Source organism: Balaenoptera ricei, chromosome 12, assembly GCF_028023285.1.
Source record: "Balaenoptera ricei isolate mBalRic1 chromosome 12, mBalRic1.hap2, whole genome shotgun sequence".
Lineage (NCBI taxonomy): Eukaryota > Metazoa > Chordata > Mammalia > Artiodactyla > Balaenopteridae > Balaenoptera > Balaenoptera ricei.
In genome coordinates, this window is record NC_082650.1 from 80821199 (window position 1) to 80836399 (window position 15201).

Genomic DNA, 15201 nt, shown 5'->3' on the forward strand with positions numbered 1-15201 from the left:
GACATCTTTGTCCGCACTCATAAATTCATCTTTAGAAAGCTTCCTCACTCTAAGGGCAAAACTCAAAGGAACTTTCAGCAGGACCATATGTTCTCTGAGGGAAAGTTGTACTCTTTGATTTTCTTTTAGTCCTTTGAGAGGTTCAGCTCTCATTTACATCAAAATAAATTCTGGAAGTGAAGGAGGATATAAAGAAATACAACACTAATTTATTTGGCAGTTGTCAGGTGTGTCTTGGCATCAATAAAATAGTGATCATGCCTTTGCATACAGTGATTTATTTTGTTTTTATAGAAAAAGGGCTTAATTAGGAGGGTACAGGATTTTCCCATGGATCCAAGGATAGGAAGGTAGTGGGGGCATCATGACAGGAACTTGAACTGATATTCACCAGGATCCAGGGCAGATTTTCTTAGCATGTGCTGGTAATACGTGGGACCATTTCAAGGCATCTCTCATTGTCCTTTTCTTCCTAAAGAATGGATTTTTGTACTCTGTTTGCATAGTTCTCTATCACAGCTTCCTCAGGGCGGGATCTTTTGACCTAGGAGCCCACATCATGTGACAAAGAAGCAGCCGCCATTGACTGGCTTTTCTGCCCTTTGATCCTATTCCAAATTCCTGGAGAGAAACCCTCAATAGTTCAGCCCAGTCTTTTCATTACTAGTCCTTATGTAAACTGCCCCGTGGGTTATAGCCATGGATTGCAGACCGGAAGTACAAACATGACTCCAGGGGCAGGTGGTGGCAGCTCTCAGAGAAGGGCACTTGCGCAGGATAATCACTGCCAGATCTCAAGAACATAAAATATTTGAATCATAGAAACTCTTTACTATTGTCACAGAAATATTAGCATGCAAAAACTCAGGTTTACAGAAATCTGGATTTAGTTTACATCCTTAGTTTTATGTAATGATCATGTTTGTGAACATTATTTTAGCCAATCCTATATAGTGCTTGGAATAGTTATTTAAAGGAATTCTACAGGTGAATCCTTTTAAAAACATCCAATCAATCAACATGTCTTTATGGGACATCCATTTTTAAGCACACTATATTACATATATGATTTCCTATGGTCAACAAAGAATTGATTTACCTTATGTTATTTGAATAGATATGTTATACAGTTTTATGGTTCCTTAGGCAATGGGGTTCTATTTGGTCATAAGTTTGGGGGTTGCTCCTCTAGTCTGTACCTGCTGTATACAGTCTATATACAGAAGTATTGTCTTAATTCTAAAATAAGCATTTGAAAGAAGATGAATGTGACTGGGGTCTAGTGAGCAAAGGGAGAGTGACACACATGCACAAACATCACGAAATAATCAAGGCAGATGTCAAGAAAGCTCTTGGTGAGTGCTGTGATTTTTATTTCCAGTATGTGAATTTGCTCGTTATAGCAGACCTCACTGAAGACCAATGCAGCTTGCAAAACTCACTCTCAAGTTGTTCCCTGACTCATTAAGTTAGTAATGGTTCTTGGAGTGGAGAAAAATCTATACCAGGTGCAGTTAGTCCCTTAGGTCTCCTTCCCTCCCTGGTTACTAGGTTTCTCTCTCCCAAGTAGGAGACTCGCCATTAATGTTCAGAGGAAACAGAACCTGTGAAGCTCTGAGCTTCTGTACACAAGTCACAGCAACATATGTGTGTGACAAATTTTTTTAAAGGAAAACCAAAAGAAACAAAGACAATGCAGGGAGAAATAAGAAACACTTAAACAAAAGCAATGGTTGTAATTGAAATCCTCAGAAAGACAAGAAATAGTGCATCCACTACAAACAAAAAAATAAAAGCAAAAGTATGATGCTTATATAAATAAACAGACTCAGAAAGTGTTCTCAGAAATTAAAATAAAATCATTTAGAAAAATCAAATAGATGTTGAGAGAATCCCTGGGAAAATAGAATCAAAAGATAAAAAAATGGAAAATAGAAGAAAAGAGGTAAGAAAATTAAATGATCACTCTAGGAGTTCCAGCATTCAGCTCATAGATATTGCATAAAGAGAGAGGAAAGAACACAGACATTAGGAAATTGCTCAAGAAATAGAAGACAAAAAATATTTCCAGAACTGACATACAAGGGTCTCCAAGTTAGAAGAACCCAGCAGGAGCCCAACAAAAAAGGATTCACATCAAAGCACATTTTAATGAATTTTCAGAACTTCTAGAAAAAACAGAGGCTCCCAAAACTTTCCAAAGAGAGAATTAAAACAAAAAACAAAAAAAGAAAAAAGATGCACATTTAACTCCAAAGACTCTAGGATCAAAATAACATTAGAATTGTTGAAAGCAACATTGGGGTAAGAATATTATGGAGAGATAGCTTAAAATTCAAAAGGAACATAGTTTTCAACTTACAATTATATACCCAGACAAACTATTATACAAATATCTGTGTAGAATAAATATATTTCAAGAATGAAAACAATCATTATTGATTCTTGTGCTCTTTTTTCTCCAACTTTATAGAGGTATGATTGACAAGTAAAAGCTATACATATTTAGGTTGTACAATGTGATTTTTTTTAAGATGTACAATGTGATGATTTAATATACATATACATTAGTTACTGCAGAATGAGCTTTAGCAGAATGAGAGAAAACATGAAGATAAATGACAACATGGAACCCAGGGAAAGGAGGTCCAGTTCTTGAAAGGAATCCTTTCTTCCTTCCTGCTTGTGTGCCTTGCTTATTTCTTTTTCTTCTTTCCTTTCTCATTTTCCTTTTTTTTTAAAATTGGAGTATAGTTGCTTTACAGTGTTGTGTTAGTTTCTCTTGTACAACGAAGTGAATCAGCTATATGTATACATATATACCCTCCCTCTTGGACCTCCCTCCCACCCCCCCAATCCTACACATCTGGGTCATCAAAGAGCGCCAAGCTGAGCTTCCTGTGCTACACAGCAGGTTCCCACTAGCTACCTATTTTACACATGGTAGTGTATATATGTCAATCCTAATCTCCCAATTAGTCCCACCATCCCCTTACCCCACTGTGTCCACATGTCTGTTCTCTATGTCTGAGTCTCTATTCCTGCCCTGCAAATAGGTTAATCTGTGCCATTTTTCTAGATTGCACATATATGTGTTAATATACGATATTTCTTTTTCTCTTTCTGACTTACTTCACTCTGTATGACAGACTCTAGGTCCATCCACATCTCTACAAATGACCCAGTTTCATTCCTTTTTATGGCCAAGTAATATTCAATTGTATATATGTACCACATCTTCTTTATCCATTCATCTGTCGATGGACACTTAGGTTGTTTCCATGTCCTGGCTATTGTAAATAGTGCTGCAGTGAACATTGGGGTACATGACTCTTTTTGAATTATGGTTTTCTCAGGGTATATGCACAGTAGTGGAATTCCTGGGTCATATGGTAGTCCTATTTTTTAGGGGACCTCCATACTGTTCTCCATAGTGGCTGTAACAATTTACATTCCCACCAACAGTGTGTGAGGGTTCCCTTTTCTCCACACCCTCTCCAGCATTTATTTTTTGTAGATTTTTTGATAATGGCCATTCTGACTGGCGTGAGGTGATACATCATTGTAGTTTTGATTTGCATTTCTCTAATAATTACTGATTTGAGCATCTTTTCATGAGTTTGTTGGTCATCTGTATGTCTTCTTTGGAGAAATGTCTATTTATGAGCTGTTTGTATATTTTGGAGATTAATCCTTTGTCAGTTGCTTCATTTGCAAATATTTTCTCCCATTCTGAGGGTTGTCTTTTTGTCTTGTTTATGGTTTCCTTTGCTGTGCAAAAGCTTTTGTCATTTTCCTATTTTTTTTTTTTTTCATTTTCCTATTTTTAACTTGAAAAATGGTACCAAAATTTAAATTCTATCATCTGGAATCTGTAGATGTTTACAACTCTTAATGCCACGCCCATTCCCTTTGTCCAAAATAACTTTTGGCATCCTCTCTCCTTAATGAGTCCTGTGGTTATTGACAGAGTGGTGAAGAGATGATCACAAAAGTGGAGTGGCTAGGGAGAGAAACATGGTGGAGAACACTGAACTAATGAAGAATATGGGGAAAGCCAACTGAGAACTTCAGGAAGCAGAATGAAAATCAGAATAATATGTTTTCCTCTGGACAGATAGAAATGGAATTAAAGCTTGGTGGGAAAGTTTGAAGACTTAGCTTGTAAAAGAACCTCAGAGCTATCAGAATATTTCATGCTTTCATTAGAATTTCTGCATCATCTCTTTAGAACCATGAGTACAAATTATTTACTACAAATATACTGAGAAGCAGTTGAGGAAAATTTGTTGTAACAAACAACTTGACTGCATACCAGAGAAATAATTTTAGAAGGAAACTGGCAATTATTTTGTCAAATATTGCACTCAAATTTATGGTTAGCCTGTTTTTATATCTGTGTATTGTTCTGTAGTTCATACTGAATGAAGAATAAAGTAAATCAGTTCTTTAGCACATTGTACCTGATACTATGTTTTTGTCAGTAAGCTTTCCCCTGGGGAAACATCACTTAAATGAAACCATTTATTCCATTTCACTGTACTTTTATACGAATACTTTAATGAAAAGGAAATGGAAGAAATTGGTTTGTACTATAAGAAACTGAAAGCAGTGCATCTGTGACCTGAGTAACTGTTCTCCCTATGATAATATTATGATATATATTATCTGTCTCTATAGATATAATTGAGTATATGAGAATTAACTGTTAGTGATATATTTCTTAAATACAATTAAAAAGTTAGACGTTTGAGAAACGTGATACTTGTGTCAGACCTTGCCTGCACTACCCACAGCTCCTCAGAAGGGGCAGAGCTATGTTTGGTTCCTTGGCATCATCTGAGTGGGTTGGAAGAATTCTGAAATCTTTTTATTCTCTTCCTTCCGCATCTGTCATGATATCCTTGTCTTCCTTTTCCTCTCTTCTCTCTTTTTTTCCCCTCAAGTTTAACACCTAGAGTATGTCCACGCTGCTGTGGTGTCTGTGCACCATGTTTAATGCTCAGCTAAAATTTTCTTTCACCAAAAACTGCAAGGAAATTGACACTTGCAAGATTGTTGGTTTTGAACCAAATTACACAATGAGTTCCACTTCTTAAAGAAACAAAGCTTGAGAGGTTTATGTGAGTAAATCTCTCTGAGCCAATAGCTAAACAGTTATTTGGAGTGCTCTGAAAAATCTTGCTTCTTTTTTTGTTCAAGGAAAAGGCTATTAAAGAGGTAATAAACAGTGATGAATGTTAGCCTATTCAGAAGATTTATGCGATTATACTCCATTTTTCTTCTCTTTCCACCTGGCTGAGCTGGCAGTTTTTGTACTTGCTTTTCTGAGCGTAAGAGCATAAGTATGCAGTGCACAAGAAGGCATAAGCCAGTAGAGGAAGAGATGAGAAATATCTAAAGGGTATTTATGAATATGGACACAAAGTTAAAACTGAGTTAATAGTTTTGAGTGTTGAAAATTCTGTAATTTTTGTCTGTGACTGTATTTTTAGAAGAAATGTCATGTGTTTTTCCTTTCATAGGTTGGGTTTGTAAATGGCTTATTTACGTACAATGTGAGGTGTGGTATGGGCCTGGATGTTGTGTCTCTACATATGAATAAAGAGATGGGCCCACTTGAATGTTAACTCTCCCATTGGCTATGTACTATCTCAAATGTTTTTACCTTCAAGCACAGATGGTTCAGGTCTTCTATTATTCTCTGCTTCTCAAATTCCTCAAAGTTGGTATGTCTCAGAATTTCTTTCTCGAAAAATTTTCCTATTTTGTTCATTGTTTTTGTTACTAGTGCAGATAGTGTCATATTTCCATTGCTAACACTTGTCTACAAGTGGTCAAATTTAGAGTTGGTTTAGATTGCTAAATATTTAAAATGTAATTGGTATATTATGAGAGAAAAGAGGTAATGAATTTCAACTTTAAAGATTTACTAAAATAAATACACAGTAATTTCTATGACATTATAATCATAGACTCAGTGAAAGAAACTATTCCAAGGAAAAAGTGAATGTATAAGAAGAGATTATAAGGAAAACTTGGTGACAGAGATAGGTGAGCTCAACAGGATTGGTTTTGATTAAAGAATAGAAACAAATCACACTTTTATAGAGGAGGAAGCTATCAAAGAACAGTTGGAGTTTGAAAGAAAATTTAAAGTGTGGAGGAACTGAATTGAAGAAGTTTATATTTATGACTGTTATATTTATGTTATCTATTCATAATCATCCCTTCTCCTCCCCAAAACCATCATTCTTACTTTATCAGTCTGATTATTTTCATCATTACATTTACTACTACCTAAAATTATTTTGATCTAAGTATTTCTTTAGTTATTTAATATCCACCAGCATCTCTAGAATGTAGAATCCATGAGATTAGGACACTTGTCTGTCTTGTTCATATTGCATACCTACCATGTGTCTGTGCTCAATAAATATTTAAATGAATGGACATTGTCAATAAATCTTCATATAAGAACAAAGGAGGAGTACATTAGGATGATAAAAATCTCTAGAACATATACTGTTAAATAATTTACCTAATATTCATGGTATTAATTACAACACCAATTTATAGAGTACCTGTTATGTGTTATGAACTAGGCAAAGCAATTTGTATATACAAAGTCCAATATTCACAAAAACCTATGAGAAAACTATTACTATGCTCAGCTTAGTATGAGTAAACTGGAGCTTAGAAATATGTTTGAAGTAAGGAAGTTGATAATTAGTTTGGCCATTTATTCAGCTAGAGATAAGTAAACAGATTTTGAGCAATATTTTTGACCCAGTTTTGTTAAAAACATAAAGGTTTAAAGGAATCATTTGCATGGTAAAATAGTTTTCTCCATTTATTTCAGACAATCTAGCAGCTGGAGTGGAGAAAAAAATCTTCCCAGGATTTCAGATAAGCAAGGGCAAAATTTGGTGAGGTGCTGTGGGTATCAGGTGAGTGGGTCAAAGTCTCAAGGATGACTGTAAATAGTTACACTGACTGGACCTTGGGTCCAGATCAAGTAGGAAGACAAACAAACCTTGGAATGACCAATAGACTGGTACTATTTGAGAATATTTCACTGGGAAGGAGTGATCAAGTGACATTGACTTATTGTTTTCTCACATTTCATCGACTTTCTAGCTTGACTTCATTCCTTACTACCCAACTGAAACAGTACTTTCCATTGTTTCAGTTAGGACATTATGGGAAAATTTCCCCATCATTTGCTTCTTTTCCATCATCTTTGTATGGAATCTCTCTACAGCATTAAATATTGTTGGTTGTAAACTTCTAGAAAGTCTTCCCTTAATTTTTGTAATGCTGCATTCTATTGACTTGGTTCCTATTTCGGTCTACTCTCTTCACCTAGCCTCTCTTTCTTTATCTACCCTTAAGGTGTAAGCATCCTATAAGAGTTGGTAATTTCTTCTGATTCTGTGCTCATTTTCTGGGATTTATCTATGCTCAAGATATCACCATGTCAGACATAATCCCTCTAATGTCCAAGTGCCACTAAACATCTCTTTATGGATATCCTGCTAATAATTCAAACTCAATACATGCAAACCCAAATCCATTTTTCTCTTGACTTTCATGTTCCCATCTCCCAAGCCAGCTCCTACTACCTACCTTCAGTTGATGATTCTCTTGGTCATGTAGGACAGAAAGCTCAGAGTAACTCTTGACGTGCTCGTCCACAAAAGTCTAATTTTCATCTGTCACCATACCCTCTTTGGGTAACCTTTTTCACCCATTTCACCCTCCTCCACCTTCCTTCCCCTCTAGTAACCACCAAACTGCTCTCTGTATCTATGTGTTTGTTTTTGTTTTGTTTTCTTTCTTCATTTTAAAAAGTACATTACATATATGAGTGAAATATTATGGTATTTGTCTTTCTCCATCTGACTCATTTCACTTAGCATAATACTCTCAAGGTCAATCCATGTACTCAAAAATGGCAAGATTTCATCTTTTTAAGTGACTGAGTAATATTTCATTGTGTGTGTGTGTGTGTGTGTGTGTGTGTATATATATATATATATATTTATATAAAACACATCTTCTTTATCCATTCATTCTTTTTTGGGCACTTAGGTTGTTTCCATATCTTGGCTTTTGTAAATAATGCTGCAGTGAATATAGGGGTACACTTAGTTTTTTGAATTAGTGTTTTCCCTTCTTTGGTTAAGTACCCAGAAGTGAAATAGCTGGATCACATGGTAGTCTATTCTTAATTTTTTGAGTAATCTCTATAATGTTTTCCATAGTGGCTGCACCAATTTACACTCCCACCAACCATGTGTGAGGGTTCCCTTTTCTCCATATCCTCTCCAACACATATTATTTCTTTTCTTTTTGATAATACTGTTCTAGTGTGTGTGAGGTGATATCTTACTGTGGTTTTTATTTGCATTTTCCTAGTAATTAGTGATGTTGAACATCTTTTCATGTACCTGTTGGCCATCTGCATGTCTTCTTTGGAAAAATGTATCTTCATCTCCTCTGTCCATCTTTGTCGGGAAAGCCTTTATTTCTTCTTCTATCTGAAGGATAACTTTGCTGGATAAAATATTCTTGTCTGAAAATTTTTATCATTTATCAATATTTTGAACATGTCATTGCACTCTTTCCTGGCCTGTAGAGTTTCTGCTGGGAAATACGCTTATAACTTAATGGGGGCTCCCTTGTATGTTACTGTCTTTTTTTGCCTGGCTACCTTTAAAACTCTTTCTTTATCAATGACTTTTGATAATTTTAATATGTGTCTTGAAGAAGGTCTTTTTGTATTGAGATAATTAGGTGTTCTCTTAGCCTCATGGACTTCTATGTCCATTTCTTTCCCCAGGTTTGGGACGTTCTCAGCTATTATTTCTTTAAATAAACCCTGTTTCCTTCTCCCTCTCTTCTTTTTCTGGGATCCCATCATCCTTATGTTGCCTTTCGTAATGGAGTCAGTTAGTTCTCATATAATTTCTTCATTTTTAAAAATCTTCATCTCTCTTGTCTTATACCTGAATTATTTCTAGATTTCTATTTTCAGGCTCACTAATTCTCTCTTCCATATGGTCTGCTCTCTTTCTGCTTCTTTCTATTGCATTCTTCATCTCATTTATTGAGTTCTTCAGCTCCCAAATTTCTGTTTGGTTCTTTTTTTAGAATTTCAATCTCTTCAGTAAAGTATTTCTTCTCTTCATTAATTTTATTCCTGAGATCATTGAACTGCCTTTCTAAGTTTTCTTGTAGCTTGTTAAGTTTCTTCATGACAGCTATTTTGATTTCTTTATCAGTTAGATTGCAATCTTCTTTAAGTTTGACTTTAAGTTTGACTTTAAGTTTTGACTTTAAGTTTGGTTCCTGGAGAATTGTCATTTTCCTTTGGTGATATAATGTTCCCTTGGTTTTTCATGGTGCTTGATGTGTTGTTCCTCTACTGGTGCATTTGAAGTAGTGAACACCTTTCTTATTTAGGTAAAGCTTTTTTTTACTTTGATTCTAACAATTCAGCAGGTTGGTAATAAGAGGACTTTCTTTTGTTTTTCGGTAGGTGGCACTCTAACTCAAGTTTTTGGTTTCTCTTACCTGTACTGCCTCTGGCTGTATTTGAGAGTTGGCACTTTCTACCCTCCACTGCTGTGGCCCGAGGCGTTGCCAGTGACCTCTTCATCACTGCTTGTGCTTCCAGGATCTCTGGTACCTTGGTGCTGACAGTGTTGCTGCTGTCACTGGCATCGTTGCCAGGGGCACTGGGATGGCAGGTACCTCTGCTATGTCCAGGGTGATGTGGGTGGCTGGTCCTGCCACTGCGGCAGGGGGTAGGGGAGAGTGGGGGGGGGGCCTGGTTACCTCCACCTATAGGGTTGTCAGGTTTGCTGGTGCTGCCATCATGGGTGCTGGTGGGGGGGCAGAATCATGGACACCCCCTTGGAACTGGGGTTATGGCCTGCCCCCGCTGCTGCCCTGTTCTCTGTGGCCATAGGCCCCTCTGTGGCTGGGGGGCCTTCGCTGTGTGTGCCACCTTCCCTGCTGCTGCTGGGTTCTCTGGAGCTGTGGGTTCAGGCACCATGGCTGGGCGGCCTGGAATTGTGGCCACCACCTCTTTTCCCCTAGGTCCACCTCTTCTATATGTTCCAACACAGTCACTTTTAGATCTACATACATGTGGATCTCTCTGGCATCCTGGTGTGTTGGGCAGAGAAACCTTTGTTGAGTTATGGATGTTTTGCCAGTTGCACATTGAAGAGGAGAGACAAAAGGAGAGTCTCATGCCACCACGATGTTGACATCACCCTATGTGACATTTTAATCCATGATGTTGACAACATGGATAACTAACAAAATGAGGTTATAGTCTATTATCAGAAGCTAAGGGGTGGTGGGGTTACTGGTTCAGAAACATGCTTGATTTCAAGGATAAAACACCTAGGGATTAGGAATTTACAGTTGATAAATACAACTGCCCCCCTCTCCACCCCAAAAAATGTATAGATTTAAGTGTGTGAAAGCTTTGTCCTCACTTAGATTAAAAACTATGCTACAAAGATGCTACAAAGTAGCTTTCCCTTAAGGTACAGAATTTTGGATGTTTGTATGCTTTCTTTTGATACATCCAAAATGGCAAAAAAACCAAACATAAATCTTTTGGGGGATGAGTCTGACATGAATGAATAGTAAAATGGGCTTGAAATAAAGGCAAGCATGCTGGTGGCAATTATCTTGGACTTATGCTCCTATTACAACAATGAGTGTGATAACAATTATTAAAATGTTACTAGAATTTATATAGCCTAGGACAGAGGCAAAAGAGCATCCTTTCTTCTGTATCATTGTGGGTTTCTCTCTTTTTAAAATATTTTATTGAAAAAAAATTCCTGCTCTCTTTTGGAGATATCTATTAAAACTATGAATACTTTTATCTAAAATAGAGATTTATAATATAGATATCAAATTTACTTTCCTTGGCGATAACCCAAAATACATTAATGTGACATTAATGCCTATCATCTTAACTTCCACTATGACAGTGTAATCTATAAAAATTCATAACAAAATGAAAACTTGTTTCTTTAATTATATGCTCCTAAATCTTCTTTTTGACATCTTATCCCAGTCATTAGGTTTGTAGATATTTGAGTTGTACCATTGTCCATATTCTTTTCTATACAGTTTGTGACTCTATCAAAAGTCTCTTTCATGAGATGATTGGTAATCCAAATATGCTTTCAATATTTTATCTATTATTATTAAAATTAATTGCTTATCAGTGGTGATGCTTTATAAATGTACAGTCAGATATCAATGAAAAAGTGTAATACTGATGAATTATAAATGGATGTCATTCTCTTAATGTGAATTAATAAGGTGTAAGAAATAAATTTTCATATATTTTGCTACTTCATTACCCACATTAATGCCTTAAATGAAAAGCTGTTCTATGTTCCCTAAGATCTGGTTGAATCATTTGTCAAAACAGGTCATAAAATAATCTCTTGAGATCTTCACTAGTCTTGTTTTAATATAATTTTGGCCAGATACCACTTTTATTGTTTTTTCTTTCCTATATTTGAGATCTAGCTTAATAATTCAATGTCTTTTGAGCAATAGGCAATTCAGCTTATATCTGGATAATGTTTTTTTTTTTTCTTGTTTTTATTGAAGGTGGTACTTGGGGGCAGCTGTGAAGTACCCCTAAGAGCTTATAAATAGGGATAATGAGATTGTCCTTTGAGAGTTAAGTTATAAAATCAATAGATAGTGGATCAGAGCAGAGATACATAGTCAAATGAAAAAGTAAAAAAACAGATTTACTGGCAGGGTCAGAGTAAGACTTGACTAAATACCTAAATACATCTAAAGGAAAAATGATAGTCAATGGAGACATTATTCAGCATAAAGTCAGGAAAAGTTGACCCAGAGAAGCAGACAGAGACTGTGTCAATTCTAAACACAGAAAGAACATATTGGCTAATGGATTTATTGTGGAGATTCATGCTCAGGCTATTACTTAAATTATATAACTCACTTTTGTTGTGATTCTGTTCTCACCAAGGACTCTTCCCGTTAAGGTTTGACTTCCCTTGAGGATCTGCCTTTGGGAGAGAGAGCTGCTGTTGCTGATTTGTTTAAGGAGGTTGGACAACACTATTTCTATTTTTAAATTGGAATTCTAATTTTATACATTATTCTTTATCTATTAGGTTGATGAAGTCCACCCCTTGAAAGATGGATTGACTTAATATGCTGACATTTAATATTTTTCCCCAGCTTTATTGAGATATAATTGACATATGACATTGTGTAAATTTAATGTGTACAACATGATGATTTGATATACATATATATTACAAAATGATTACCTTGATAAAGTTAGTTAACACAGTTATTACCTCACATAGTTACCATTTTTTGGTGTGTATTTGTGACAACTTTTAAGATTTTCTCTCTCAGCAACTTTGAAGTGAACAATGTAGTATTGTTAACCATAGTCACCATGCTATACATTAAATCCTCAAAACTTATTCATCTTATAACTGGAAGCTTGTACTATTTGACCACCTTCACCCATGTTCCACACCCCTATTCCCTGCCCCTAGGAACCACAAATCTACTCTATCTTGCTATGGGTTGTTTGTTTGTTTTTAGATTACACATATAAGTGAGATCATATATATATTGTATATATATACCACATTTTCTTTATTCATTCATTTGTGATGGGCACTTACGTTGTTTCCATTTCTTGTTTATTGTGAATAATGCTGCAGTGAACATGGGGGTGCAGATATCTCTTCAAGATCATGATTTCATTTCTTTTGGATGTGTAGCTAGAAGTGGAATTGCTAGATCATATGGTAGTTCTTTTTTTAATTTTCAGGGAACCTCTATACTGTTTTCCATAGAGGCTGCACCAATTTACATTTCAAGCAACAGTGCACAAGTGTTCCCTTTTCTCCACATCCTTGCTAGGACTTATCTCTTATCTATTTGATAATAGTTATCCTAACAGGTGTGAGGTGACATCTCATTGTAGTTTTGATTTGCATTTCTCTGATGATTAGTGACCATTTTTTCATGTGTGTTTTCGCCATTTGTGTGTCTTCTTTGGAAAAATGTCTATTTCTGATCCTTTGCCCATGTTTAAATTAGGTTTTTTGTTTTTTGCTATTGAGTTGTATGATTCCCTTGCATGTATGGGATATTTATGAGATGTATGATTTGAAAATATTTTCTTTCTTTTCATAGGTTGCTTTTTCATTTTGTTGATGGTTTATTTTGCTTTGCAGAAGCTTGGTTTAATGTAGTCCCTTAGTACATTTTTGCTTTTGTTGTTCATGCTTTTGGTGTCATATCTAACAATTCATTGCCAAGACTGTCAAGGAGATTTTCCTATGTTTTCTTCTAGGAGTTTTATGGTTTCAGGTATTACTCTTAAGTCTTTAATCAATTTTGAATTAATTTTTGTGAGTGGTTTAAGATACATTTCATTTTATGCAGTGTCATTTTTTTTGCATATGACTGTCAAGTTTTCTCAACACCATTGTTTGAAGAGCCTGTCTTTTCCCCATTGAATGTTGTTGGTTCCCTTGTCAAATATTAGTTGACTGTATCTTTGTGGGTTTATTTCTGGGTTTTTCATTCTATTTCATTGGTATATGTGTCTTTTTATGCCGTACTGGTTCTTACCGTACTGTTTTGATTATTATAGCCTTTCAGTATAGTTTGAAATCAGGAAGTGTGATGACTCCAACGTTTTTCTTTGTAAGATTGCTTTGGCTATGCAGGGTCTTTTGTGGTTCCATTCAAATTTTAGGATTTTTTTTCTTTCTGTAAATAATGCCATTGGATTTTGATAGGGATTGCATGGCTCTTGATAGTACGGTCATTTAAAAAATATTTACTCATCTGATCCATGAACATAAGATATCTTTCTGCTTATTTGTGTCTTCTTCAATTTATTTCAACAATGTTTTGTAGTTTTCAGTGTAGAGATCTTTCACCTTCTTGGTTAAATTTATTCCTAAGTATTTTATTCTGTTTGATGCTATTGTAAGTGGGAATATTTCTTTATTTCTTTTTCAGATAGTTTGTTGCTAGTGTGTATACACGCAGCTGATTTTTGTATGTTGATTTTGTGACCTGCATCCTTACTGAATTCGTTTATTATTTCTAATAGTTTTTTGATAGAGCTTTTAGGGTTTTCTATGTATAAGATAATGTCATCTGCAAACAGACAATTTTACTTCTTCCTTTCCAATTTGGGAGAGTTTGTTTCTTTTTCTTGCCTGATTGCTCCGGCTAGGACTCTCAATACTATGTTAAAATAGAAGTGGTAAGAGTGGGCACCCTTTCTTGTTCCTGCTCTTAGAGGAAAAGCTTTCAATCTTTAATCATTTAAAGACATTTCTGTTTTTAGCTTGTATGTCTGATGGCCAGACCCATTTCTGGATGATTCTATCACCATAAATTCAATTCTGAGACCTCTGGGAGGAAGGAAAGAGAGAGGGGTAGGGAAAGAGAGCACTCTTTTTGGTAAGGCTCAATTTCACTATTTCCTTTGAAAATTCTTTACATAAAATATAAAAGCACTGTGGAACTTCTTGGTCTTGCTTGAGAAACAGTGCTCAAAATTTATGCTTTTGCTATAATTGATTCTTTTATCTAGGTGACAGATCAGTGGTGTATTCAATGATGTTATAATGAGATGGGCTATAACAGATTACTATAATGGTTTTCATTTTCACCTACAAGTATTTTTTTTTTTATATATGTGTTGAGAGGCAATCAATAAAAATGAAAAGCCTCCATATATAAAAACTGTTAAAATGACATCCTCTTACTTTTGGTTTGTGTTTTAGAGTTTGTAAAGTAATTTCACTTTAATTCTCTCTTGATCCTTTTAAGAACTGTGTAAAGCATGTGGGAAAAGTATTATTACTTTCAATTTGTAGATTAGGAAATTATAACTCAGAGAATTTAATTGACTAGCCAAGATTACATGACTACGTGACTAAGAAATGACAGCCAGCACAGGCAGATATGTCTCCAAACACTAATCCAGTACTCTTCCAATTATTTTACTTCCTTGTGTATAGAATTAAACAAAATTTTAAAAAGACGCCAAAAGCTAAATGTTGAGTAAAATTTGTTTTTATGAACTGTCCCTAAATTTGACTAAACTGTGATAAGAAGGAAAAGATGATTTAT

At 35.3% G+C, this 15201-nt stretch overlaps 1 long non-coding RNA gene across 1 annotated transcript in view; it reads left to right on the plus strand.

Moving 5' to 3' along the window:
* LOC132376439 (uncharacterized) overlaps nt 1-15201 on the plus strand; it is a 413195-nt gene that overhangs the window by 214943 nt on the left and 183051 nt on the right. The window lies entirely within an intron of this gene.